The 26753-nt window shown below is 37.6% G+C and overlaps 1 long non-coding RNA gene across 2 annotated transcripts; it reads left to right on the plus strand.

Annotated features, from left to right (window-relative positions):
* Window positions 1-25747, plus strand: LOC128789855 (uncharacterized). Of its 2 annotated transcripts, XR_008431552.1 has the most exons (6): window positions 1-79; window positions 4258-4344; window positions 6859-7259; window positions 20825-20945; window positions 23093-23221; window positions 25246-25747. It is a non-coding gene; the product is annotated as an uncharacterized LOC128789855 (long non-coding RNA). The 2 variants fall into 2 exon arrangements; XR_008431553.1 differs by lacking the exon at window positions 23093-23221.
* Window positions 25748-26753: the final 1006 nt, after the last annotated feature.

A 26753-nucleotide genomic window follows, 5' to 3' on the forward strand; every position in this document is an offset into this window, starting at 1 on the left:
GCAATATCTGAGTTAGGGAGCCATGAAAAATGTATTGAAAAGTAAGAAGAAAAAAAGTCAGCTTTTGCAGTTTTGCCAGGTAAGTACTTAAATAGTTGATTCTAAGCTTGCTACAGTAATTTACAATTACAATTACCTGCTACAATCTGTATATTGAATGATGCTGTTTAGGAAAGAGTTTTATCTGATTGCAAGGAGCACTTAAAAAAAGGCACTTTTACATATCACACCATTTGGAGTTGTGACTGTCAGGATCTGATCCAAAGCCTACTGAAGGCAAGGGAAAGAGACCTGTTAACTTTAAGAACTTTGAATTGGACCTGAATGACAGCATTAGATAGATCTTTTTTCTTGTCTTAAAAGTAATGCGGACTCACCTTTTAAGTTTTGAAGGTTAAATTCTATCCGGATTATCATGAGCTAAGAGCTAAGGATCTTTCGTGTGCCATGAGCTATATGATATTAAACCTCTTCATAACATTAATTCCTCATTGAAAATTCTTCTGTTCTTCAGTGGTCACAGGAAGCTGAGTTAGAAATAGAGTCCACAGTCTTTCAGATTCTTTGCCTGCATACATATATTGTAGAAAAGTTCACTTGTCTCAGTCACACCTATGCTTGGATAAAACAACCCTGTAATTGTATTTTGTAACCCTAGTCTTTTACCCCATATGGCTCTTATCAGATTTTTTTCCACTATAGCAAAAATACAGAATGAGTCTCACTTGATTATACCATTGCACCACAATTATCTCCTTGCAGTACAGAAGGCACTGCCAATCACCCCTCTTGGTAACAACATTTAAAGGTTAGGTTTGGAGCACTTAGAAACCAGGGACTGCATGTCCTCTGCCTGCCATAGCACCTGCAGTGAATTGATCATACTTGATTACAATACATGAAATCCCAGCCTGCAATACAGCGGTTATATTGCAAAGCTTGTATGTAATCAGGGGAAAAATCCAAGTGTCTTGCTGTTTCACAGTAGGGTTGGGAGGTACAATAGAAAATATGGGTTGTCTGGAGGTACAGAGGGAAGCTCAGAGGTTATGCTAAGCTAGGGAAGTGTCTTTTTCTGTGACTGTCCTAGCAGAAATCCCTAGACAAGCCAACAGCTTGAACCTGTGTAATTTCTTCCAAGAAAGGGAGCATCGAAGGAAAGGGGTGATGTGAGGTAGCAATATCACCATGGGCTCCCTTTTCAGGTGTGGTACACCTGAAAAGGGAACCCATGGTGATATGGCTAGGAGGGCAACCATGGTGGAACGGTTTTAGGATATCAAATAAATACACCATGAGAAAGTTCTGTGTTGCAGTGGGGACTTTAGTTGTGCACAAAAAACAGTGAGAAATTAACTGCTGCAACAGATTACCTTAAATCTTTTTAAAGACACTGGCAATGTCTGCTTTCACAACAAAATCCCAGCGATCCTTATTACCATTTCATCTCCAAGTTTATTCCTCTTCTTGACATCCCTGATATTAGCATTAGTCAGCAGCAGGGATGGCTCACTAGATCCATAGCATGTCCACAGCCTGGCTGCGAACTGCTTCTGCAGCAGGTGTAATGTGTCCTAGATGCTGGAGTAATTGCTCAAACATTGCAAATGTGAGCCAGACATACCATAGGGTTTTTGAGATGCAACTCCTATTGGGTTGACTGATGTTAGAAAATGCTGAGAATCTCAGTATTCAGAAATTCAGTATTTTCCAATGCAGTTTCCTCAAATATGCTCCTGGAGATAAACCACAACTCAATTCAGCTTCAGGCCAATGAGTCCCAACCTTCATCACCTGCTATTATATTTCCCTCTTAGGGCCCTTTTGTACCTTACCCAGGAAATCAGGTAAAACAACTGTTGCTCTAGCTGAAAAATTGTGGTAATAATAAAATCTCTGACATGATTTTCATTCTTTTCTTCAAATATGTGCCGGAGTCTTACTATGAGGAATCTGTGCAAAGATTTTGGTGAAAATCAATATTTTTTCTATTCTAAACAAGATCCTCCAAAATGATAATGACTACGCAATGAACATAAAATGCATACATTTTAGACCATTTAATCCTTGTCTTTTGCAGTTTTGCTCACTGAATTTCCTGGTATGATGAAACTCCTGTGCTAACTGTAGAAAAATACCGTCAGATTAAATGCAATTAAATGTGAATATAAGCCATATTAATTAAAAAAGCTAAGTTGTGTAGGCAAATGTATGTATATTGTTAATTTCAGTTTGCCATTATTTAGAAGTTAATCCTTGACTATATAGCAAAATGCAGAGAGTCATACAAAACCCAGTCCAGTAAGCTGGATGGATGAATCCTTCATTATTCTGGACGTTGGCATTCATAGGAACTGAAGCTGCTAAACATCTCTCAAGATAAGCCCCTAGTTTTCCAACTTCTGTCCCACACAACCTGTAGCCTGGTAAAAGATATCTGAATCACAAAACAGAATTATGCATGTAAAGCTGGAACGACTAATTGAGAGTCCTATATCACCTGCAGCCCAGCTTTGTGTCTTGTTACAGGTCAAAGGGCAGAAGATCTGAAGGCTTTTCTGCAAAGAGTTGCTGGTTGACACAGAACCAGCTTAGGTGCAGTTAATAAGGTTTGCTCTGAACCTGCACTTTCTGAGAACCTTACATAAATACAGTATATCTACTTCATCTTGTCAAAAGCTTTGTCAGTGTCGGACTGCATAGGCGAGTGCCAAAATATATAACCAGTTTTACAAATGAATAAGGTCAACAGGTATCTCCCTGCAGAGCAACAATTTCTCTTTTATAAACCCCACCTGAACTGGCGAGTGCTGCATGGACATACAGTTTTCAGCCTGCAGCCAACATTTAAGCAATAATCCAAAGTGACAGTTTTATGACAGATCTGAGTAACTCAGGATCTTTTCCTTCTTTCTTAAGTGAGATCCACATACAAGCAATTTACAGATGCTGAACAAAGGGAGGACTCTCCTCAAAGAGCGGAGAGGTATAAAGAAATGACCAATCCTTCAAAATGTTAAGGAGATTTAAATCAGAATGCCATTTCCAGGTTAACACTTCTGATCTTTAAAGTACCAGCGTAATAAATGTGTTAATGACAATTGACAAAGTTACCCTTCCTGGGCAGCTAATGACATCTTAACTCACAGGGCTAGTATCTCTCAACATTTCAGTCTGCAATCCTTCACAGGGCTCAGTTAAAGGGATACATGTGTTGTTACTATGTTCGGGTCAAGCTCCTCTACTATTAAATACAAAAGCAATTTTTAAAGCAATGATATGGCTGACATACAAGCCCATAAAACCATAAGAATTCCCGGTTAAATCTACAACTGGCCCCTCTGCTCAACTCTGTTGTGTCTAAACATTTCAGTCCATGGGGAGCTATAAAAGAAAGTCTGCACAGTAGATGATATTACACGATCCATGTGGTCATTTGTAAATGCTGTAGTACATAAAATGCACCAAGGAATTCTGAGGTTTTTGTATTAGTATCTTGTTTGGTTTGGTTTTCTCAGTTGCACAGTAATGGATCTCCATAGATTGGGTTTTTATTAGATTACTATGCTGTCCTTTTAAGGAGGTGGTCCTCTCTAGAGACTGTGGCAAAACACATTATAGAAGATAATCTAGCATCTTCAGGGATCTGACTAGAAAAGAAGGACAAAGTCCTCATTTAATTCTACATCCGTAGAACACTTTAGCTAGATCTTTGTCAGCTAAACTAAGGATTCCCAATTGTGGCAACAGTCTCACTTATGGACTTCTCTAGAATTCTTAAGCTAAACAAAGCATGAAAGTGTATGGTGTTTGCAACAATTTATCTGCAATGCTATGAATAAAGCTGATTGCAAGTGCTTACTTATACATTCCCCTGTAGAAAATAATTTTTTTCCTAAATGGAAATTAGTGTCAGCTTTCCTGTAAAAGAAGGAATACATTTAAGAGCCCTAGGTCTCGAACTAAAATTTGAAGTATTTTGGCAGTTGTACCTTTTGTTTTTCTTTTGACCAAATGTACAGTATTTTTCACTACAGAAGAAACTACAGCAAGTATTACATTGTACAGGTTAACAAATATTACTGTAGAGTTGCACAGCTCCCACTAAAGCCAGTGCCCTGAAGCATGCCCACAGGAGCATTTCAGGTATGAAAACACTGCTTAAGTAACCATGCTTGCCAAGCTAAGAGAAAGTGGTTTTCTACAACTACACACTAACAGAGAATTGCCCTTATACCTATTAACTTGTTTTTTCAGATGGAGCCAAAGGCCTGTACACTCCTTACCTCATGCTGATGGCTTTTCTTTCTGTGCCTACAGCCAAAGTTCAGCAGTCCTACAGAGGTAATACAGTTTTGCTTTTTAACTGTTCCTTTTATTTCTGTGATCACAAACATTTTAATTATACTATAGCAATGCCTGTATTTAAGCATATAATAGGTATATAATGTTCTTTAGAACAAAAGATTTGAAGTCATATAATGGCATTGCACAGTATGTAGCTTTCACGTTGTTACTCAGATTTGCCATCTAGAAGGTTTTTGTTCCCTGCTCTCTCTGATTCAACCTTTGTGGCACAACAGTAAAGAGGCTTTGAATACAGTGTGGGGAATAGACAGCCTAGCAGACAAGCAGGGGTCTTTTCCTCCTCAAATACATTTCAGCATGACACAGATGTGAGCTTTGTATTAGCCCTGTAAAGGTTTCACACCCCCTGGTTGCAGGTGCAGGAGGAACATGCTCAGGACAGAGAAGAGGGCTGAGCAGAGCCCCATGCAAGTGGGGGGCTGCATCTGGGGACACACCACAGAGCTGAGCTTCACCAGCACTGCTTTGTACACCCTTCCCTGCCACCATGCAGGCTGACAGGCAGTAGCTGATGGTGCAAAATCCAGAGATAGCTTTTCTCTGCTTTCACAATCCTCAAAGATGTATAAGTAGCATGGAAAATATTTTACCAGTCAATTACTACTGTTAGTGTTGGGATGCGTCAGATTATGTATTTTAACTTTCATAGCAAATTTGTTGTGTCTGGTTACAATCACTTAGATGGATATATTTTTTTTGTATGTAGCCACATAGACCTTTTTCTCATTCAACAGTTCCCATGGGAAGAGCTCACATCTCAGTTTGCTGTTTCAATTAACTCTTTGTACACTACTGAAAACTTAACAATTAAGATAAGGGAAGTGAATCTCTGTAAAATAAGCTGTTGAAAATTTTTTGTGTGCTTTTTTAGGTTTTAAAGTATTATGGCAATTTTTGATGTGCATTTTTGAAAAGTGCATCTTTTAAATTAAAACATACTATTATTTTTGGGTAGTGAGCAATACTAGAATGATATTATGCTTTGATTATTTCATAAAAGTGTTTGAGGTTTTTTTGTTTCTGTTGCTGAAGTTATCCAAATTTCTCAAGTATTTTGTTTAACATAAATCTGAGAAAAAGTCTTCTGCAAAATTTTTTTTCATTTGGCAATGGAGAGCACTCTCTGTCTTCTGTAGCATCTCATGACTGGTGAACTTTTCAAACTCTGCCTCTATGTGTAAATCTTATTGATATTATCAAGTGCTTGTAGAATGGAGTTCTATGAGCAGGGTTATTAAGAACAACAACGTGATCATCTGTTGGCAAATACTTCACTGACTGATGACCCCTAAACTAAGCTGATATTATTTAATCATGAGCTTAAATTAGTAGTGATTGATGATGTTGCTGTGAAAATGGGTAATGGAAACAAGAGGCAGATCACAGAAACAGTTGAGAGAGTTTAGTGACTACAATTGGCTCAAAAACACAATCTTTTTCAACTTGGTCTGAGCAATGAAATTTTATTAATATAGGTTAAAGTCTTCATTAGTACACAGATTTAACTCAGTCGATTCCATAGTGTCTTTGCAGTTCATTATTTAGTAGATAGAAGGCGTGGTATCAGTGTTAAAATCTGAGACTTTTGTTCTTCATGAAAGGACATTTTTCACAAAGAAGGATCATATTTATTAAAAACACACTACTAAATGGATTTTAAAAGAAAATGCTCTGTCTTGTCTTTCATATTTAAAAAAAGACAAAAATAGAGTTTCAGTGTTAGTTGTAAAGTGGCAAATCCAATCCTGCAATGAATTCAAATCTGTACATTTCATAAAAAGGCTACTTAGGGACAAGATAGTTTTAGATCTAAGAAACACGTAAAAAAATGACTCATTGTTAATAGGGTGAGCTCTTTGCATTTGGATTAGGGTTAACTGACAGTATCCAGTCACCTTTTATTCTCACATATTCCACCCAAGGAATGCTTTGTGCTGGTCTGAAAAAGAGAGAATTAGGTGTTCCATTTATACTATTGATCTTAATAACCTCATCTCATAAATACCTACTTTATGACATCAATAAAAAGAGAATAGCAGCAACTCCTAACAATAGAAATTGTTACTTTGTAATTCAAGTATTTCATTGAGCATCTCAAAGAGACTCCATAGTGGTGCAGTAGTGATATTTTATTACCAGCTTTTAAATATGTGCACAGAGAGACCATTTTTTTTAAACAAGAGAAGATTCTAATTAATTGAGCTCACTATAGCTTCTAGATCTCACAGTTATCAGAGTTCTTCTCTTTCATCTCTTATCTTCCTCCTGTTCTTCATCTCACACATTAAAAAGAGCATATCCCTTTAAGGGCGTTGGTGGGTGCAAGACTAATTTTTCACTGGGATGATTCAGATGAAATGAAACAGAGATCATTGTATATGGCAGTCTTGCCTCCCTGTTACCCTGCAGTAGCTGCAGATGGGAGTTACCTGCTCTGAGGGGATGGAACAAAGGGTACTCCAGAGAGACAGACTTATTCTCACCTTCCAGGGACACCTTTCTGCAGCTGTGCCAGACCAGGACTGTCCCTGGAGCTTTCATCCACCAAAAAGCCACCAGCAGGAAGAAGTGCACTGCGGGTCTCCCTCAAAAGCCCTGATACTTTTAGCTTCCACCTAAGGCAGAAGAAGGAAACAAGCAATCATAAGTCATCCTAAGGAAGAAGAACCAGAGCCTTTGCCACCAGCAACATCTGGGACAAAAGGTTGAAGGGTCATTATGCAGCTGGTGTCCACATTGCTGCACCTGAGAAGAGACAACTTTTTTAACACATTTGGTGGAATAGCAGCCTCAGATCAGACCCAGATGTTCCACAGATTTACAACACAGACAGGATGTTGCCAACTACCCAAGGAATAAATGTGAAACACTGCCTCTCGTTCTTTTAAAAGGTATTTTTCTTACATTACACATTGATTTATCTGTATTTTTATATATAACGTTCTTGCATATTCTTCCTGGTGAATCCCAGTGGTGTCCTCCCTAAAGACTTGGTAATTTTTTGTAACCTTTCAGAAAGTTAAGTATTTTTTATGTTTCCCATTGGCCTCATTTGTCCCCATAGAGGATCATCACTTGATAGAACGAAGTAGAATAGAATAGTTCCAGTTGGAAAGGACCTAAAAGGATCATTTAGTCCAACTTCTTGACCACTTCAGGGCTGACCAAAAGTTAAGTCATCTTGTTAAGGGCATTGCCCTAATGCCTCTTAAAATTTGAGACATTAAATATTTGAATGTTTGAAGATTATCCAAAAGCCCAGAAGTGTCTAATATTTTACCCATTAGAATTTCTCCTATTTCACAGGGCAATTTATCTCATAGTTCCTTTTCCTGTAAAGAGCTAAGGAGAGAAGGCAAGTCTGTAAGACCTAGAAATATTATCCTTTTAAAATATTTTTCTTTTGTTCAAAATGACAGAACAATGGTGTGGCCCAGAGGGGAAAAACAAAGCCAAATGCTCAGTACTGAACTGCTTTATCCAATGTAAGTAATTTCTCCCAGACCTAGGAGGCCGTTGTTTTAACTGCCTTTGGATTTTGGAGCAGCCCTTTGCATTGGCAGCTTTAAAGTGTAAGGCCCTTAAATCTGAGTCTTTGCTTCTCCAAATTCTACCACTATGACATGTCAGCAATGAATGTCAGCATTTTAATCACTAGAAATAGCCATAAGTTTTTGTCTGTTTTGAGAATATTATAATTATTAAGAAATGGACTAAAAATATTTTCTTTTCAGATCTTCATAAGAAATTGCACACATTTTTATTTCTGTAGCTCTAGGAAGCCACTGAGTGCATGAGGTGTAATTATGTCATCACACAACAATGTCACCCTATTTTTCCTGCAGTGGTGATTTATACATATTTTAAGAAGGTAATCTGGTACCTGGATATGTATCTCAAAATTTGGTTAAACATATTTCTAACTCAAAAGCCTTGCCTGACTTATCAACAACTCTCCAACAGGAAATTCAAGAGAACCAAGCACTGAGTTTTCAAGTACTCAGCACCTTCAGTGAGTGCCAGATTTTTAATAATAATCAGAATTCCTAATGAAGCACAGATTTTCAAAAGGGCTTGGTTCCTGTTTGTGTCCCAAAATAAACTCAATGTGTTGTAGATGGAGCTCTCAGAAAGTCTGTCCATGGTTTTGGGTGCTACTTGTTTGCAAGCTGCCTCCCAAGCACTCTTAAAATTGGTGCTGGATGGTTTTAATAGGCCAGAAGAGGTTTGTGAGCTCGATAGCTCTTTAGATTTGCAAATAAATACAAATGGAGATAATTTGTTTTTAACCTGCAGAATGCTTAATGAATCAAATCATTTCCTTTCAGGCATGAGAGGGGGACTGAAAGATATAATCATTTGGTGTTTTATAGTCTCCAATTCTCCAGTTAGAAGTCTGTCACAGGCCCGGTATTGAACAATAAACGACTTCCTATTTTACCTTCCTGTAAAAGGCAAAAATCCATCGGTACACTCACAAGGAGAGATCCCTTTGGGATGAACATTGGCTTTAACAAATATTTCTATTTGCAAATGTTTATCATGATTGCTCTTTGAAGATGTGGCCCACTGAGAAGAATCAAAAATGTCTTGGCAATTGTAATAAGTTTCTAGAAGCTGAATTCATCTGGGAGATGATAGTATGAAAAAGAGAGGTTGATTATTATTTTCTGCATTGACATAAAGGTACTGATTCATCAAGACATTTAACTAGATATCTTACTTTAAGCATGTGTCCTCTTCTTTTAAGAAATAAGTCAGTGGACTTTTTTCTACATTTTCTAAGTAAGATTGCATATAAATATCTTATGTTCACACACCTACTAGGTAAAAAATTACCTTCCTGACCTTAGCGGGTGATTTGTAGAGCTAAAATTGTCTGATTAGTTTCTATGCATGGTCAAAGAGAATAACCAGAAAATGAGACAAAAATTTGAGATGCTGAGGAAAGAGCCACAGACACCTAGATGGTACCAAGCAACAGCCAGTGCAGTTTCTAGTTTTCTGCTGCTTTCTGAACTAAGAATTGTGCTTTTTTTTTTCTTTTTTTTTCTTTTTTTTTAAGATCATGGATATTTTCACTTGTAATCTGGAGCATGGATTATTCTTCTGGGAGTAAGCACCTAGTGACAGTATGGCAACTTCTGCCATGAGGTCACTACAACTCAACATGTTTTCCAAATATGTTTTAACTGAAAGCAACTGGGCTTTGGGAAGAACCCACTCTGGTAGCTCTGTGGGTAGCAAATGGATGGAAATTCTCTGGCAAAATTAACACCTAATAGTTCATTGGCTTAAACTTCATCAGCAGCCTTGAAAAATCTGTAATTCGGTAGTCAACAACAACAAGACTTAACAAGAATAATATAGGGGTAGCAAAATCAGAAGTTTATTTTGTTTGAGTCTACCTATAAAGATTTATTATGTGATGATAAAACTCCAAGTACTTCTTTTTTAATAATTTTGACATGACTGAATTGGTCTTAAATATTTTAAAATAATAAATATCTCATAAATATCTCAAAAAATTTGCTTAAAATATTACTTGGAATTAATTTCTGTTTCTGAGCAGTAGTTACTTATAAACAGAGGCGGATCAGTAACATTATTTTCTAACTCTAATAGGAACTCTTCCCCTGCATTAACTTATCTTCTTATTTATATTGCAATTCTGCTAAAATCAGAGAACTCCTGATCCCACAGGACATAGCATATGAAAGATTTATATTTATATAAATAGATTTTTGGAGACGGGAAAAGGCCTTTCTCAGGTATATAAAGCTTTTTATGTTGTTGTTTTAAGCAATAATTATCTCTCTGCCTCTGTACTTTTCCAACCATTTATTTACTACATATTATACTTTTCATAACATCCAATGATTTACTTAAATCAATAGGTTGGATAAAGCTTTTAGTAAGCTTCCTAAAAACTCTGTTCTGATTTAAAAAAAAAAAAAAAAAAAAAGATTTCATGGGACAAACCTTCTAAATTTTTCTTTTATACATATATATATATATATATATATATATAGTTATTATTTTATCATGGGTTCCTTTGCAGATTTTATTTCTGAACAAGCACTGTCCTCCTGCCTTGCTGACCAGCTTTAGCAGGATGTGGAGTGCTTTTAACAATAATGAAGACATTCAGCGCCTGGCAGCAAACATCCAGCAGTGCACAAGCTGGTATCTCTTGTTAAACATAGATACCTGCCCCATAAATTAAGACTGAAAAGCCATTCTTCCATACTGACAATCAATCAATGCATGTATTGTTAAAGTGAACAGGAGGATGTGATTCTTGAAAGCACCCAGAATCTGTCCAGAATAATTGGAAATTCCACAGTAAAAATAGATATCCATAATTCGCTTATATGTGAAAGTCTTTCACAATTTTGAGATTATTTGTGATTTTTCAGTAGGGTCTAAGAAGTTAGCATCTCATTTTACAGCAGTATTTACTGAGAATGAAGCACCCGGTTCCTTCAGACACTTTTTAATGTTAATTTTTAGGAACCACCCAAAACCTGTGTGAAGCCATGATATCATTCCCATTTGTTTCCATAGGCTTTCCATCAAGCCCTTATTCCACAGCTGAGTACTATTTTCTGTTTTTAAGATTTCTCATTATTGTGTTAGATTTCCAGTTGGAAGCAGTTACTACTAAAGTATCTATTCTTTCAAAATACAGCACGGAAAGATGTTTAGTGGCTTACAAAGATATGTTCATGGTATTGGGCCAGAGCCTTAGCCGATACAAATCAGTGTAGTTCCATTCTAGTTAGCACAACTGTGGTGATTACAACACCAAGGACTTGGCTTTCAGGATTCTTTCCTCTCCAGATCATATTTATTCACCTAAGTTGAAAGCAAACAGGGATTTTCTCCTTTAAATAGATCTCATCAATTCAAACTCAGCAAGGGAGAAAAGGGGATGAAGGGATGCCCTACTGAAATACCCTCATAGCTGGCAAAATGTTTTTAGCAAGGAAACAGAGAAATCCCCTCAGCTCTCCTCTATCGCCTCTGCCTCTAATAGCAGTGGAAAATATCCTGGAGAAGGCAAAGGCATTCCTCAGCTCATACAAGGTAGTTTTGTTTCCCTGCTGGAAGCATTTCTGTAGAAATTAAAATTATGCCCCTTAGTTGTCCATCCTAAAGAAATTAAAAAAAGGCTGTTTTGATGTGCAATTGGATCCTATTCTGTCTGGGACCCTGATGTTCTTGTTGAAAGGGGATTAAACCTCTGGGGAGCATGGCAGCAGAAACTGTTCCAGAAGCAGAGTCAACACACCTATTCTCCCTTGCTGCTGTTTTTTTCCAGCAGTAGCAGGGTCATTCACTGCTCAAATGTCTGATAACTCTGAATATAACAAAAGGTTTCGTTTCCTTGGGAGTCCAAATAGCCAAGTATGTGGCTGCTTGTGCTGTTCTTACTCATAAATGCAAATGCTAACCTATAAATCTTTCCTTTTACAGTACTGTAATAACATTCTATCTATTTAGCCTAGTACAATACAATCACAATAGCTTTTTCATTGTGCTGCATTCATATTAGACTACTATAATGAGATGCTACCACAATACCATGAAATAAAACGATGTTCTTGACGTATTTCCAAAACATTTGAACACTGTTTCCAAATCGACCTTGTGAATAAATTAAATAATAGCTTGCAAAAACGTCCTCTAGCATTTTCAGAATGTATGCAAATGCAAGCTCGAATGTTTACATGTTTCTTACAGTGTCTGGGATTATACAGTGTATTTGTGCGCATGGGTATTGTCTCTGGGTGTATTTGTCATTTGTGCTCAGTGGCTTGCACAGAATTCTAGCATGATTTGCCCTTCAAGTTGTCCAATTCTTCCTCCTCTCCCTGATGACCTGCATATTAAACTTCTCTTCTGTAAGACTTCAGATTTCAGTGGCCCTTTCCATTTGTCATATGCATTATTGTCACTCAGAAACCTTTCAGTGCTGTTTCTTCTGTACCTACCCTGACATAGTTCTCCTCTGAACCATTTGGTGTCTTTGACTGCAGATTTCTAAAGGGTACCTTCTTCAACAAATTTATATACATATGTACAAAAATACATATACATGTACATGTACATGTACATGTACATATACATATACATATACATATACATATACATAGGATTCTCACATTGGTGGTTCAGAATAGTGAGGGGAGACTGAAAATTGGAATCAAAGCCCAGGGACTCATTTTCCTGGAAGATACTTTTGTAATTTTTGTTTTGTTTTGATTGTTTTTTTTTTGTTTGTTTTGTTTAATTGATTTTAATGTTAAGGTCACAACTGACTGAAAGACCAAAGTTTTGTTTATCTGGGAATGATTATTTGCAGGTTCCCAGTAGACAACCTTCTGTTATTGGTAGACCCATAAATATATTCTTCTGGTGATGTGCCCCTCTCCTTTAGAAATCATGCTGTAGAGTGAAAATGAGCTCGATTTTTTGCCATATTCTTTCCCATATCTGTAGATATCATTTATAGATGATCAGAGATGCACAGATCACATGCTGTAAGGTGTGGTATAGATTTGTGGTTAATAAACTCCAAGGGATCGTTATGACAATAGTGTCTATTATCCTATATAAAATGGACTGAAGAATTTCATCCAGCCATTTTTGCTTCTAACACATAACCTTTGGCTGAGCTGCACTATCCTTTTTTAGAAGATATCTGCTGATTGCAATAATTTCTGTTTCAAAAGTGAATCCCCCTAAATGGAAGGATCTCATAGAAAGGCTCAAAAGCTTCCATTGATACACTAGCACATCTCTTTTCAATACTTCCATTGAAGCATCTAATACAAACCTCAATGATTTATCTTTAGTGACTTTATTGTGCCTCACAAAGCTAGTTTAAAGCAATGGATTGTGAATTTCAACCAGTGTGTTCTTCTTTTACACCATAAAAATCCACTGCAGACAGAGACCCAGTTGTCTTTCCCCAAGATACACTAGCATCATTTCTCTGAGTAGCTATTGGCTGGCAATAACAGGTGGGTTGCTTCTAAATGCTCCTCTTGATGCTATTTTACTTGACCTTTCTGAAGAGGAAATGGTGCATATGTTTATGAGAAACACTCTGACACTGTTTCATGGGAGAACGTGCATTGTTTGTACAATGACAATGGGAAATTTTCCACTAAGCACTTTGCCAAAAAGTAATTATTTTGGTTGGCTGTATGACTTGTTTGCCTGCTTTTCCAACACCATGGAAATTTTCATCTTTCTGGTGGTCACATCCAGAGCAGAAAATGAAAAAAATCTTGTATCATTTTAGAGAGTTTACTGCTTGAAACATGCAATAATGCACAACTAAGGAAGTATTTGCAGCACATAGATTTAGAGCTGAAAAAAAATCCCAAACCCTGGCCTAAAGCAGTCATATGATTAAAGCAAAATTGGGTGGTTTTGTATTCTAACTTTCTGTCCACTTGCATTTTACACAAAATGAAATCAGGTAGTAAGTAGGTGCCTGTCCTGTCTTGTCTCCTACCAGAGATACAACTGAGATTTACTGGTATGAATGCAAAACTGAAATCTGGAAACCTTCAGTTAATTTATGATTTATGTTATGACCTTGTGCAAATCATTGTCTACTCCAGTTATAAGAGAAGAATGCTTAAAGCTTATAGAACACATAAAATCAGTGGGATAAAGGCACTATGTGTATACCTTTATTCTTATTGTTCATAAGAAGACTAAGGATAATCCATGGGCTTTGGTTCACTTATTATATTTGGAAAAGTGAGTAGCAAACCACTTTGTTTGCAGCAAGTGTATCTGGCTGGACAGCTGCTAAAAATGATCTGCTTTTGGAATGCCATCCTTGAGTCCAGTGACAACAATTGGTCTGCTTGGACACCTGCCATCTTTTTCTTCTCCTCCCTGCAGTTTCTGTTTGGGATCCATACCATCCAAAGACAAGTCACTGTTTTTCCTCTGTTTAGCAATTTGTCACGCGCCAATGCATTAATTACAGAAACAATGGACAGTAAGATTAGATTGATTGTGTCATGGTGTCACAAATGCAGGGTGGAGACTACTGGCATTGTGTCTGCAGGAACAGTAAGGGAGAGACTGTAAGAACAGATCCAGCAGCAAGATAGAGATGTAGCAGAGGGGAGAAGACAAAGAGACATCAGTCCTGCTACTTGGTCCTTAAAGTATGATGGACTGTTCTGTGCAAGCAAACCACCCTGGATATCAGTGATGCTTGAGTCAACTGTGTTGGGCCACCCACACACATGCAAAGTGGAGAGAGGGACTGCCAGCAGGGAATAGAGGTGATAATGTATGATATAAGGGTTGACAGTGCTAAAGGCAATTATGGTGTGGGCAGCAATCCTGCTCAGTTATTGCTCCCTGACTTGCAACAAGGAGGATTCATTCCCTGAAAAAAAGGGAGCACTAATGCAAGAGCTTACTGTCCAGTAAATTCATTCTTGAATGAGTGCCTGTAGACCTAAAGGAACAGAGAGCAGCAATTAGCCCCACATGCTCCAGACCACTTTATTTTGTTCGCCAAAGCTTCTTTCTCCCAGTAAAATCTCTTTGCCAGAATTTCTCATCAGACAGGGACTCTTTTTTCATAAAAACAGTCAGGCCCTGATTTCTGCTTACCCTGCAGACCCTGATCTGAGAGCAATGTAGACTGTTAGATTCCTTTCAAAGAGCTGGCTTCCCATTTGAAGAAATTATGCCCCCTTATCATTGATCCAGACCAGATTGGTTTTATTAAAAACAGAAGTTACTCCCACAGCATGTGGCGATTATTTAGCACTATGCATTTTTCCTGTAAATACCATGAAGAGCTGTTAGCCATCAGTCTGCACATGAAAAATGCTGGAGATCCTGCAAATAGCTGGTTTTAATGTAATATCATGAAGTCCTTTAAGTTTGAGAGGATTTTTATATAACGGTTGAAAGCAAACCTATACAATCTCTCTCCTTCCTCCATGTATACTAGCATTTATTCGAATTACAGTAGCATCTGGCAGTCCCAACTGACTTCAGCACCCCAGTGAGCTAGACATGGCACACATATAATAAAAGACAGTCCTAGGCTCAAAGAATGTAAGAGCAAATCTTTGCTCAGTAAAACTAATGGCAAAACTCCCATAAATCAGTGGGGCTGGGATTCAAACTTACAGCCAAATTAGAGAAGACAGACAAAAAAGGTGGACGGAAAAAACCGAGACCTGCAGAGATCTGAATCTGAGACCTGCACTGAATCATCTATATCAAAACATAGCTGTAACAGAAGAGCAACCATTCCTCAGCAGAAGAACAACCTTTCAAGTATCCTGTCTCTGGCAGGGGCAGTAATGAAAGCATAGGAAAGCATAGGGAAAAAGCAACTATTGAAGAGATCTTTCCTTGGTACATCCTTTCAGTTTCTGTACTGAGATTTGATGCTGTTTGAAAACCCTCAGGTCATTCAGACCGTGATGTTTAAAGTAAAGTCTCTCTGCATGAGTCAAGCCCTCTCTGGACCCATAATACACCTCTGTCCTCAGCACCTTCCATAGGGGAACTTTGGCTCCCACACTGAGAGGCTGAGCTTAAATGTGCACAAGGTCAGATGGGAATTGGTGAACTAGGCTGGAACTGAACTGCCTGAATTGTAGGAATAATTCTTTCCCTTCATCACAAAGGCATCCTTTCTTTCATCTCCGTTTCCAAAGCAATACTGGCAAATAAGATCCAGCTCTGTTACATCCTTTTAATGGTAGAACCTCCTGAATGGGTTAAAGGACTCAGTGCTTTCAATTCCCCAGTGCATGTCACATCAACAGTTGTTTACAGATGGGGCTGAGCAAACAGGAATTAACCGTTTTGCTCCAGATAAAAATAATCTTATCAAACTGTTTGCATCAACACTTTTTGACATTATCATTATCTTCTTTCCAGCCTTCCAAATACCTAATGAGTTTAATTTCATGGAATACTTTCTCACTGTAGAGCAGACCATCACAGGACATTTTCTTTCCTCCTGTACACAATTCTGATTTTACACTATCCTATGCCACTGTTGTTATTGATTTTAGCTGCATGTGTAAGCTACATTGCACTAGAAACACAAACAAATGAGAAAAGATGGGTATGGCACAGGAAGCTAAATTTGGAAAAAACAGATTCACATAGCAGGCTGGTGATAGTGCCCAGAGTAATTTGAGTATCTCTGAGTTATAGTCCAGTATTTTGTCCACAAGATACTATTTCTCTTTGTCTTGGTCTTCTCTGCTTTTCTTGGTCTTTTACTGAGTGAACAGGGTGAAAGAGATGACTTTTACTGAGATGAAGACACCACTTTGTCTAGTTGGTGTTATCCAACATGTTCCAGCTGGGTAACATTAATGTTGGAATATTGGAGTCATAGAATGGTTTAGGTTGGAAAGGGCCTTAAATATCACTTAATTCCAACTCCCCTGCCATGGGCTAGGACACCTGTCACTAGACCAGGTTGCTCAGAGCACCATCCAGCCTGGCACTGAACACTGCCAGGGATGGGGCATCCACAACATATCCGAACAATAAGTATCTCACCACCCTCACAGTAAAGAATTTCTTCTTAATATCTTAAGTAAACCTATTCTCCTTCAATTTGAAGCTATTCCCCCTTGTTCTGTCACTACATTCCCTTGTAAATATTTTTTCTCCATATTTCTTTTAGGTTCTGTTCAGGCACTAGAAGCCCACCATTAGGCCACCTCAAAGCCTTCTCTTTTCCCAAGGCTCAAGAATGCCAATTCTCTCAACCTTTACTCATGGAAAAGGTACTCCAGCTCTCTAATCATTTTGGTGGCCTCCTCTGGACTCTCTCCAACAGGCCCATGTGTTTTCTATGCTGGGGGCCCCATAGCTGGATGCAGTACTCCAGGTGGGGTAGGTGGATATTCCAGGGAGCATTATCATGGACTACATTTTGTTCCCATCCCCTCAAGCACAATGCTTATATTGTAAATAGATCAGGCTTTACCAAGATCTGGAGCTGCCTCTTTGAAGCCCAGGAAGAAGAGGTTAGGTATCAGTTTTGATATTTTAGGATTGTAGTATTTTCTGCCTTTCGTAAAATTATTTACTTTATACATTTATATATATATATTTTTTTTTTTGAGGCCTTTTAATCAGGCATAAACAGGTGGGCTAATCTTCATGATCAGCTGTATGATGTGAATATCCTTGAGATCTATGTCTTGCCAGTTGGGTAGTAACCATTTATCCTTTAAACTATACAGTCCCCTTTTTATTTGCCTTATTAAACGCCTTCTTGTCTTGAATTGAGACAAGTGCCCAAACATGGAGACTTTCCCACTGCAGGAAAAGGCAGTTATGCACAGAGTTGGCATTGTTTTACCATGCCACACATAAAATGATATAATATATATTTATAGAATAAATGAGATCTATAGATTTATGGGGGATATGGGCTAATGTCACACAGAGCATTTGGTACTACGTTTTTATATGACTGAGTTTGCTGATATTTCCATTGAATGACCCATCCTATTTAGCCATATGACACTTAATAATCTCACTGCTTGAAATAATGTCAGAAGATTCTGTTAACGGTAGAGCAGTCCCACATTGTAAGTTTGAGACAGCTCATTTGCTCACAATCCCTGCAGCACACTTCCATCCAGACATTGCCCATTATGTATAATCATCTGGGAGTAAAGCAGGCTTAGTGCAATATTTGGGATAGTGCAATGGAAAGTGAGAATCATATGGATATATTGCTAAAATGCTCATGTACTTGGACTGAATATGGAAAGCTGGCCATCATCAGAGGAGAACTATAATCAGGAATTTATGCTTGGCTACCATTTCTTACTTACACTGAGAGGGAAGATCTAGTTTAAACCTTGTTTCTGTGCTCATTAATACCAGATATGTACACACCTGGATCATCTCCTGTACAAAACATGATCTGTCTCAGGTGTGAGAATTTGACGGTATTTATGTCAAATTAATCAGAGTATACACTGCAGTGTTTATCCTGGCCTGATGACGGCTGCAGGAAGAGAAATGATAGCTGATCCAGCATAAAATAATGCTTTTGAAATATATCAAACAAGTGTGAATTGGCCAAATGAGTTTGTACTAGTTCTGCATTTTGCCTCAAGAGGTAATAACATTTTTGATCTATTAAGTATGCCCCTAAAACTGTTTTTGCTGTCTTCCCAACTGTAGTTTACAAAGAAATAGATTTTTCCATTTTTAACTTGTGCATACAGAAGAGGAGCTGTGCAAAAAGAAATATGTATTTGCGGCCTTATAATTAAGTGTAAATCCAAAAATAATCTCAAGTAAACAAAATTTTAAAAAATATTATTTTTATTCAGGCAATTACTGTTTTCTCCTATATTTACCTAGTAAATTCTAGTGAAAAAAGAAATTATGTGAGAAACAATCATGCCTACCACACTCATACTGAAAAAAATAAATTCTTTCATAAGTAATAGAACTAGTTCAGTCTGAATTTTAATATATAGGTGAATAAAAATCCTTTGTCGTGCAAACTTCCCCTTCCTTGGCAAATGATAGAAGGTTCTCCTACAACCCTTGCTTTTTTTATATATCTATTGAGCAAAATCATCACACTCTGTCATTGATTAGCCTGTTGACCTTTGTCAAACAGAGTTGAAAAGAACTATTTTTTTAAATTTTTCTCTTCACTAGAGGCATCATTTTAATTTGCTCTACCTACTGATTTTCATAAGCACATTGAAACTTTACTGTTTTATGATTTTGCATGTGGTTGAAATTGTCAATGGATTTATTCAGGGAAAAAAAGTATTCAAGGGTGAGGACAGCAAGCCAGCCTTCCCACGTAACCCCAACAATCTTCTTTCTTCAAAGAAAAAAACCCTTAAGAAAGAGAAAGGTGTTACAGTGGCTAGCATAATCACCTAAGTTATGAGTGGAATGAATTCAGCTAATAACTTCTATGACCCTGGGAAAGATTCACAAAAGTACTTAGCAAGGTATTTTTCACATAACTCTCAGTGTCAAGTTCCAGTAGTCAAGTTCACCAACCTGCACTGTACATCTTTTGAAAAGACCCAGGTGTCTCAGGACTGGACTCAGCCATCACACACTAAGGGTCTAACTAGAAATGTAAGAGATTTAGAAGCACAGCCAATGTAATCTTCCTGTGTGCTCAGGGGAAAGACAAGTGCAGGTGTAAAAGGCAGTTTACCTCCCAACTGAACAAAAGTTGAATTTCCCTATGAAGACAGTCAGCTTTTTTCATCAGTTATGTGAGAAATCTAGAGTGACACTGCTTCTGACAACCAGTTAATTGCTTAAATGAAATAGGATGGAGCCAATACCAAATGGGACAAAAGACAGTAGGAAGTAACATAGATTCACAAAGGAGAAAATAATGGCAGATAATTTAAAATCCTATATCTCTTCTCAGTTTTTCTGCCCACCTTGCAAATCCCCCCTTCATGAAGCTTGGATTCATGGAGCAGTACTCTTTTCAGCCCTTCCCTTCTCTGTGAATGACAGGTTTGCTGCAATTTTTCAGACTGATCTGGGAGTGGTGATAGCTTAAAGGAGTTAGAGTAATTGCTGGTGAGCAATTGCTGGTGAGTCTAGAGCGTTTATGTCCTGGGGAAATTCAACCTCAAACCTTCCATCAGAATTGCATGTTTCCTTACCAAAAACAGCCCTTTATGAAGCCCTCTTGACAAGACTTTTCCAACCTGTTGTGTAAGGCACATTTGCATAGCAATTTTGGAGCCCTGCAATCTGAGTTAAAAGGTGATCCTTAAGGAACTGAACTGGGTTGAGATTTTACATATGCCTGACATAATATTTCCTGTGAGTCTTATATTATAATCTGATATAAGAGAAAATGATAAAATATTAGCACTCTCTCCTATTGCATTCTTTAAAGTGACTTGAAACTTTCTCTTGATTAATCCCATTTGTAAGGCTGGTAGAGTTGGGAAAGTAAGGGAGCAGGACCAAATGTAAAGTGGGACTATGGAAGTAAACTGCTGGGTTATTTCCCTATTTTATCTTTTCCAGATTTACCTTTTGACTTGAAGGCATGCACAGCACTGATTAAATTAAAAGTTGTCATTTACCGTCATGAAAAATGTACTTAAGCAGAATTATAGCAGAGCTGCACGAATTGGGGAAGGCAGAAGATTATATATGGAGATGTTTGGAGGCAGGGCATTAGGCTGAGCTTTGTCTTTTTCAGCAGTGATTCAGAGATACAAAAAAAACAATGATACACTGTTCATAGGTCTTATTTATCTTTTCCACATAATTTTTTTTCTGCTTCAACAAGAATTAAATATGCTTTTTCTTTTTTGTCCTCTGCTTCTGTCAGTTTGAATTGTTGAAAGGTGCCAGATTGACTGTGTTGGAGTTTAAAATCCTTTAATTACCCACCAAACAGGTTATGTGTGGACAGCAGAAGTGTAAGCTTCCTCATGCCACCCTGACAGTGCATGCAACCAAGCTCCCGGAGCTGGAGAGAGTCTCCCAGTCTTGCTAATGAAAGCAAAACACAGGACCAGGTCTGTACCTTGTGGAAACTGACACTGCTCCAAAAACCTGAGCAGCTGTAAGCTCTATATCTTTGATTTGATCTAGCTATTCGGGTGAAGAAAAAATCAGTGGAAATTAGCTCTCTGTAAAAATGATTGGTTATTTGCAAGTAGAAAACTGACTGATACCACTTAACTGCATTAGGTTCCAGATAGTCTTACTGCATTTGCTTAAATATTAATGCAGCACGTCTCTAACATTTGAATATGAAGTACCTTCCATCTTTTTATCAGTCTCTGTAAAATAGTACTTCCTTAAATTCTTCTTATATATATTCCCACTTTACTTAAACCTAAATCCTCAAGTTCTGGTATCTTCAACAAACTCAAATAGATCATCAAGCTTAATTTTATAATAATCTTCAGCTAGTTTAAATACATCAGTCCTGTCACCTCTTAATCATCTTTATTATTCTTCTAAGACTAAGTAATTCTCTCATCTGTAAACTCTTCCATTCTATTTATCACCTCAGTTTTTCTGCATTCTACTGCCTTGATTTCTGTTTTCATTCATATATATTTACCTTATTTAAGCAGCATGGGCCAAATTCTAATCTCAGTCATGGCATTCTAAATCCAGAGTAACTGACTTCAGTGACTGCAGTTTTGCTTTTATGTCAATGGATTTACTTCAGATATACTCTGCTATAACTAAGCTCACAATCTGGCGTTCTGGTGTTTAAAACTCAAATCTCATAATACCCTTCTGTTTTTTGTTATTCACTCTCTTTTGAGTCCAATTATAATCCTCTTGACCTCCTTAAAAAAGAAAATCATATGGAAAATTGAAGTGGAGGTACCACCCTGTCTTATTTAATGCTTATTCACTTCTAGAACTCTCTACTGGTGTATGACCACCTTAAGTCATGTGAGTATATAAGATTATGTGGAAGTTAATGTCTTTTCTTGTGTTGTGAGGATTTTACTCCAAGCCTGCAGTATAAACACTTGGGAATGAGGGATCATCACAAATTCTGATACCTCCTCTTTTACTTGCACAGATTTTCTGGAACTTGTTTCCTTACATACATGTATATACCAGCTCCCTTTCTCCCAGAATGGCCAAAGCTTGAGAAAGCAATGTGAGATAGATTAGTTCTCATGAAACATTCAGGTGTTATGCTGGCAAGTGAGTTTAGAAACTAGAGACTAAATAGACTAATAAGAAATCTAATTTTTGAAGACTACAGGTGTTCCAGGACTTCTTTATTTTTTCTTTATGCTCTGATTTTCCTAATTTATGATTCATGTTTAATGTAAAAATGAAGAACCTGTTTTCAGTCCATCCTCTTTTAACAACCATAACTACAATGCAAATCACCATAACCTCAACAGAGGGGTGAAGTGACTTTACATGTTTATATGATCGTTTTTTAAAAGGGAAAATAATTTAAAGGAAATTGAAATTATGGCATGCAGCAAGGTTTGTCCGAAGCAGATTCTCTGCTGGAAAAAATCAAACCCCGAAGAGCAATCCTTGGTTATGCAAGAAGACTTATTCATTCTCCAGAGGGAAACCATAGCTTTCATTTCTTTCTAAGAAGAAACAATTTTTAAAATATTTTCCACAGTGCTGTCTTCCCACCTAACTATTTGATGGTAGCAGTCAGTTGAAAGAGCTCCTTGTTTGGTTGGCAGTCCTGCTCTTTTTGTTCAGTTTCTCTTATTCAATAAGCTGTGAATTTGCTTCATGTCAGTTTGTGCCCTAAAGATAAGCAGAGTATTTCATTCATAGATCTGTGTGTTGAGATACAGCATAACCTCTAGAATAAGTTCAGAATAAAACCAGTAACTGCTTATAGAAGAATTAAAGGATTCCCCATATGCCTGGAGATTTCTAAGAGAGACACAGAGCTTGTGAGGGTCCTGAAAATGCTCACTTTTTAGATACGGGGTTCCTTTATAAATGGCTGAAATGGATTCAAGCATTCCTTCCTGATTTCTCTTCAGATGATTTACTATGCACCCTCTCAAGAGCTTACCTCTTACAGGACAGTGTTGGTAGAACAAATTGTGGAAAAGACCTTATTGATCTGAAGGCAAAAGCAACTGTTCTACCTGAGTGAAACTCACAGATTTGGGTGCTGACAAATCCATGTGATTTCTGTTCCACCAAGGAAATAATCAGGGCAGTCCCTGGGAGGTGATCAGTGTGGTGGCACTGCTGGGCTTGAGACCTCCCACAAGAAACCAGGTCCTGCTGCTCCCTTCCATGGAAACCTTCCTATGAAATCAGGCCTTTTCAGGTATGGCTGATTTTTCATCTATATATTTCACCTCAGAGGGCCACAAAGTGTTTTACGTACTAAAGGGAATCACTTTGCCAGTGTTTAAGAAGAAACATGGCAACTCATTAACAATGCACAGCAATGTAGCCCAACACCTGCTGTCCTCTAATGAAAGGAAAGAATCCTAGATCCAATTGAAGCTTCAGGGAGTTATTTTTTAAGTAAGGAGAATGCAATTACTCATCACTGTTCTACCCAATGATTTTTAATTACCTTACTTTTATGTCTCTTGAGCAACCACTCATCTCCAGGATCATTGCCTCTCCTTTTCTGCTGAGCAGGAGGACAAACTGCTGAAGGTGCAACTGGTTCTGCAGGTCCCGTTCAGAGGCAGGGCATTATCTCAACCTGTCCATCCTCTAACCACCCACGTGAAAATGGCAATGGTATTGCCCCCATGTTACAGCTGGGAAACTTGACATTCAATGACTCGTCAAAAGTTACACAGGAAGACTAAGGCAGAGCATGCACTCTATTTCTTTTCTTGAAATCTTTGACAGTGCTGCTCATTCATTTGTTTTCTCTGAATCACTAGAAGAGCTCTGTTACAGTTTTATCTGAAATTAGTTATGTGTATACATTTTATTCTAATGTAAATGTTCTAAAACCCGAAGCATCAGCCTTAGATAAACAGATATAATTAGTTATTTCCTTAAGAATCTATATTTAAGAATACAAAATTTAACATGAGAGAAAATCTCATTCTCTTTTTATAACAGTTTTATATTTTTTTTTCATCTGGCACATTCAACCATTAACCATAATTTATACCCCAGAACATGGAAAAGGAACATGACCATACCATTTGTTTTCATAGTACGTTCCTTGTGTTAACTGTAGAGGCCTCTGAACATGGAGAATACTTCTGTTTTTCAGAGGTCAGGAAACATTTGTGAACCAATTAACCAATATATTCTGCCCTTCCCTCCTTGTGGATGCATCCTTTATCTGACCATTTTTTTAATCAGGATGCTGATTATATTTGTTATTGTATAGAAAATTTAGGCATTAATCACTGTAATGGAGGCTTTTTCCATACAGACTGATCTCATTAGAATTTTGTTCCTCTTGTACATAGGCATCTATTTGAAGTCTTCAAAAAACCAACAAAAGAGAAACAGAAACTGAGTCCATGTACTCTTGAAATATATTAAGAAAGAAAGTTAGTAAAAGAAAATATTGTAATGCGCTCATAAGAAAAAACAACAACAACAACAACAACAACAACAACAAAACAAACCAAAACCCAAAAATCACAGAAAAATACCACGGCACTTATTTAGAAGGAATACTGTGCAAAAACATTTTTCCAAGCCATTACATATGATAAAGAGGACTTAGTTCTGAGCAGCCTGGACTGTAGAGTGCTTGTGTTTCACCAAGTGCAACAGCAGTTAGAGTGAAAGGAGCACACTAGTAAGGGGATATTCCTTGATTACGTTACCTAGTAGTTCATAGGGAAAGATGCTTGGAAGGTCAGTATGCCCACAGACCTTGCACGAGGCTGGCCAGCTGGGACAGGCAGTTCTGGAGGGATGCTGGCAGGTTAGCATGTCAAAGCAGGACAGTCAGGCCCTGAGCTGGGTAGTCATGCACACACTTAGGATGGATGTCTAGAAAGACAAATCTTCAGGCCACACTTTTGCACAGGACAATTCAGAAAGCCCAACCATGGAATAAAACTGCATTAAATCTTCCCTGCTGGGGTTGTCATCAGTTATTGTGAGAAATTTCCCCGGGGTTATATCACTTTCAGGATTTTCCCCTCAATCAGGGAATCTCCATATCCCAGCTCTCGTAATTCAAGTTTCTTTGAAAGAAAGAACTTTTGAGGATCCCAGGGTTATTGATGCTTCTTGGATTTTCAGTCCTGTGACTCACAGAAGATGTAATAGCCAAAGAATGTATATAATAATAATTATTGAAGTAGCACAGTTTGTAATTTTTCAATTAAATTTTCCCTTCTACTGTATGTCATTTAGGATGGACTGTATTGCAGGACTTCTGATCAGAGAAGAACAAGAAGAATAGAGAATTACCAAACCTACTCTGCTGGCCAGCCAAGAAGATGACTACCCAGAGGGAACAGGGGTGGATTGAGGAAGAAGGGTGGAGAAAAAAGATTCTACAATGGTAATATGCTGGCAGAGCCCTTTCCTGGAAGCCAAGTAACAAAGGATTTTGTGATCTTCTGTCACTTGCATAAAAAGAAGCACATGTACAGAGTGACAGCTGTTTGGGCCTAAGGTCCCTTTCCCATTACCAGGCAATGGACACCACATCCTTCCTTGGTTATTGTTGCATTAAAGTCTTATTCCATATTGTTTACTTCTGATGCCTTTTCAGCACAGACCATTCTTTTCGTCTCAAAACGTCCCCTTATTTCATGTTCTTTTGTTACGTGATGAGTGGAGACATGTAATACAAACTTTTCATTTTATCCATCTTTATAGCTGTATTCAGTAACCAAGCTTGATTATTAAATTTGAGCCTTATTCTGCATCAATCTACTCCTGTGCTATGTTCTCAGGCCAAGTTGCCTAAACAGACCATAAACCAGATGTGTTTCTTAACTTTCTCAGGACTTAATTTTGCCACTTGGTTTGGATCACAGAGGAGTTTTTAGCCTGCAGTCTTTGATGCCTTATGTTTGCCTTCATAAAAATTATATAGAAAGTTATAAAAGAGTGATAAGGCCTTCCAGTTTTACCACCAAATGGAAAAGTTGTCCACACAAAGAATTTATAACCATCTTGTAGCAATTTCAAGGATCTAAAATCATTTTAGATGATTATGCATTAGAGATGTTGAAAAGAATGTAAACCTACCAGTTTCTATGCAAGAATCATGAGAACCAACGTTGTTTCCCACTTTTATATGCCAAAGGCCTCTCTTCAAACCCCACTTACATGCTGAGATACATTGACTTCAATAGGACAACTTACGGGAGCAAGAAAGATTTGGATGAATGAGGGTTTCAGGCATGGGATATAAGATCAAGAAGCATGAAAGCCTTTTAGTTAATTCACTTCAGCATCACTAATACTGAGTGACTGAAAAACTTTAGTTATGATTAATGACATTGGGATATTTTTTAAAATATAAAGTCAGGAGTCTTTGTAAGTCTTTTTGCCTGTTTTTAAAATGTGATGGATACATTTAAAACATATTAATATTTAAAAATATTACTCATCAAAAAAAGCTTGCATATAAAAAAAATTGGTGAAAGACAGACTTTAAGCCAGCTTTCTAGTCATTGAGTGCTGTATGAGAAGCTTCCTTTTGGAAATGGATGTATTTAAAACTGTGAATGCTTCCAGAGTCTTTTGTATACTTGAATTTTGTGACAAGATAATTTTGTTATATTTTTATCCTGTAAGGGTTAGCAAAAATGTAGTTAGTAGAAAAATTCAATGATTTTAAAAAGAAAACTTAGAAACATTTTTGCTGTCCAGGATTAGAGGGACAAATAGCCTCATGTTAGGCATCT

This window comes from Vidua chalybeata, chromosome 6, assembly GCF_026979565.1.
Source record: "Vidua chalybeata isolate OUT-0048 chromosome 6, bVidCha1 merged haplotype, whole genome shotgun sequence".
NCBI classification, from domain to species: Eukaryota; Metazoa; Chordata; class Aves; order Passeriformes; family Viduidae; genus Vidua; species Vidua chalybeata.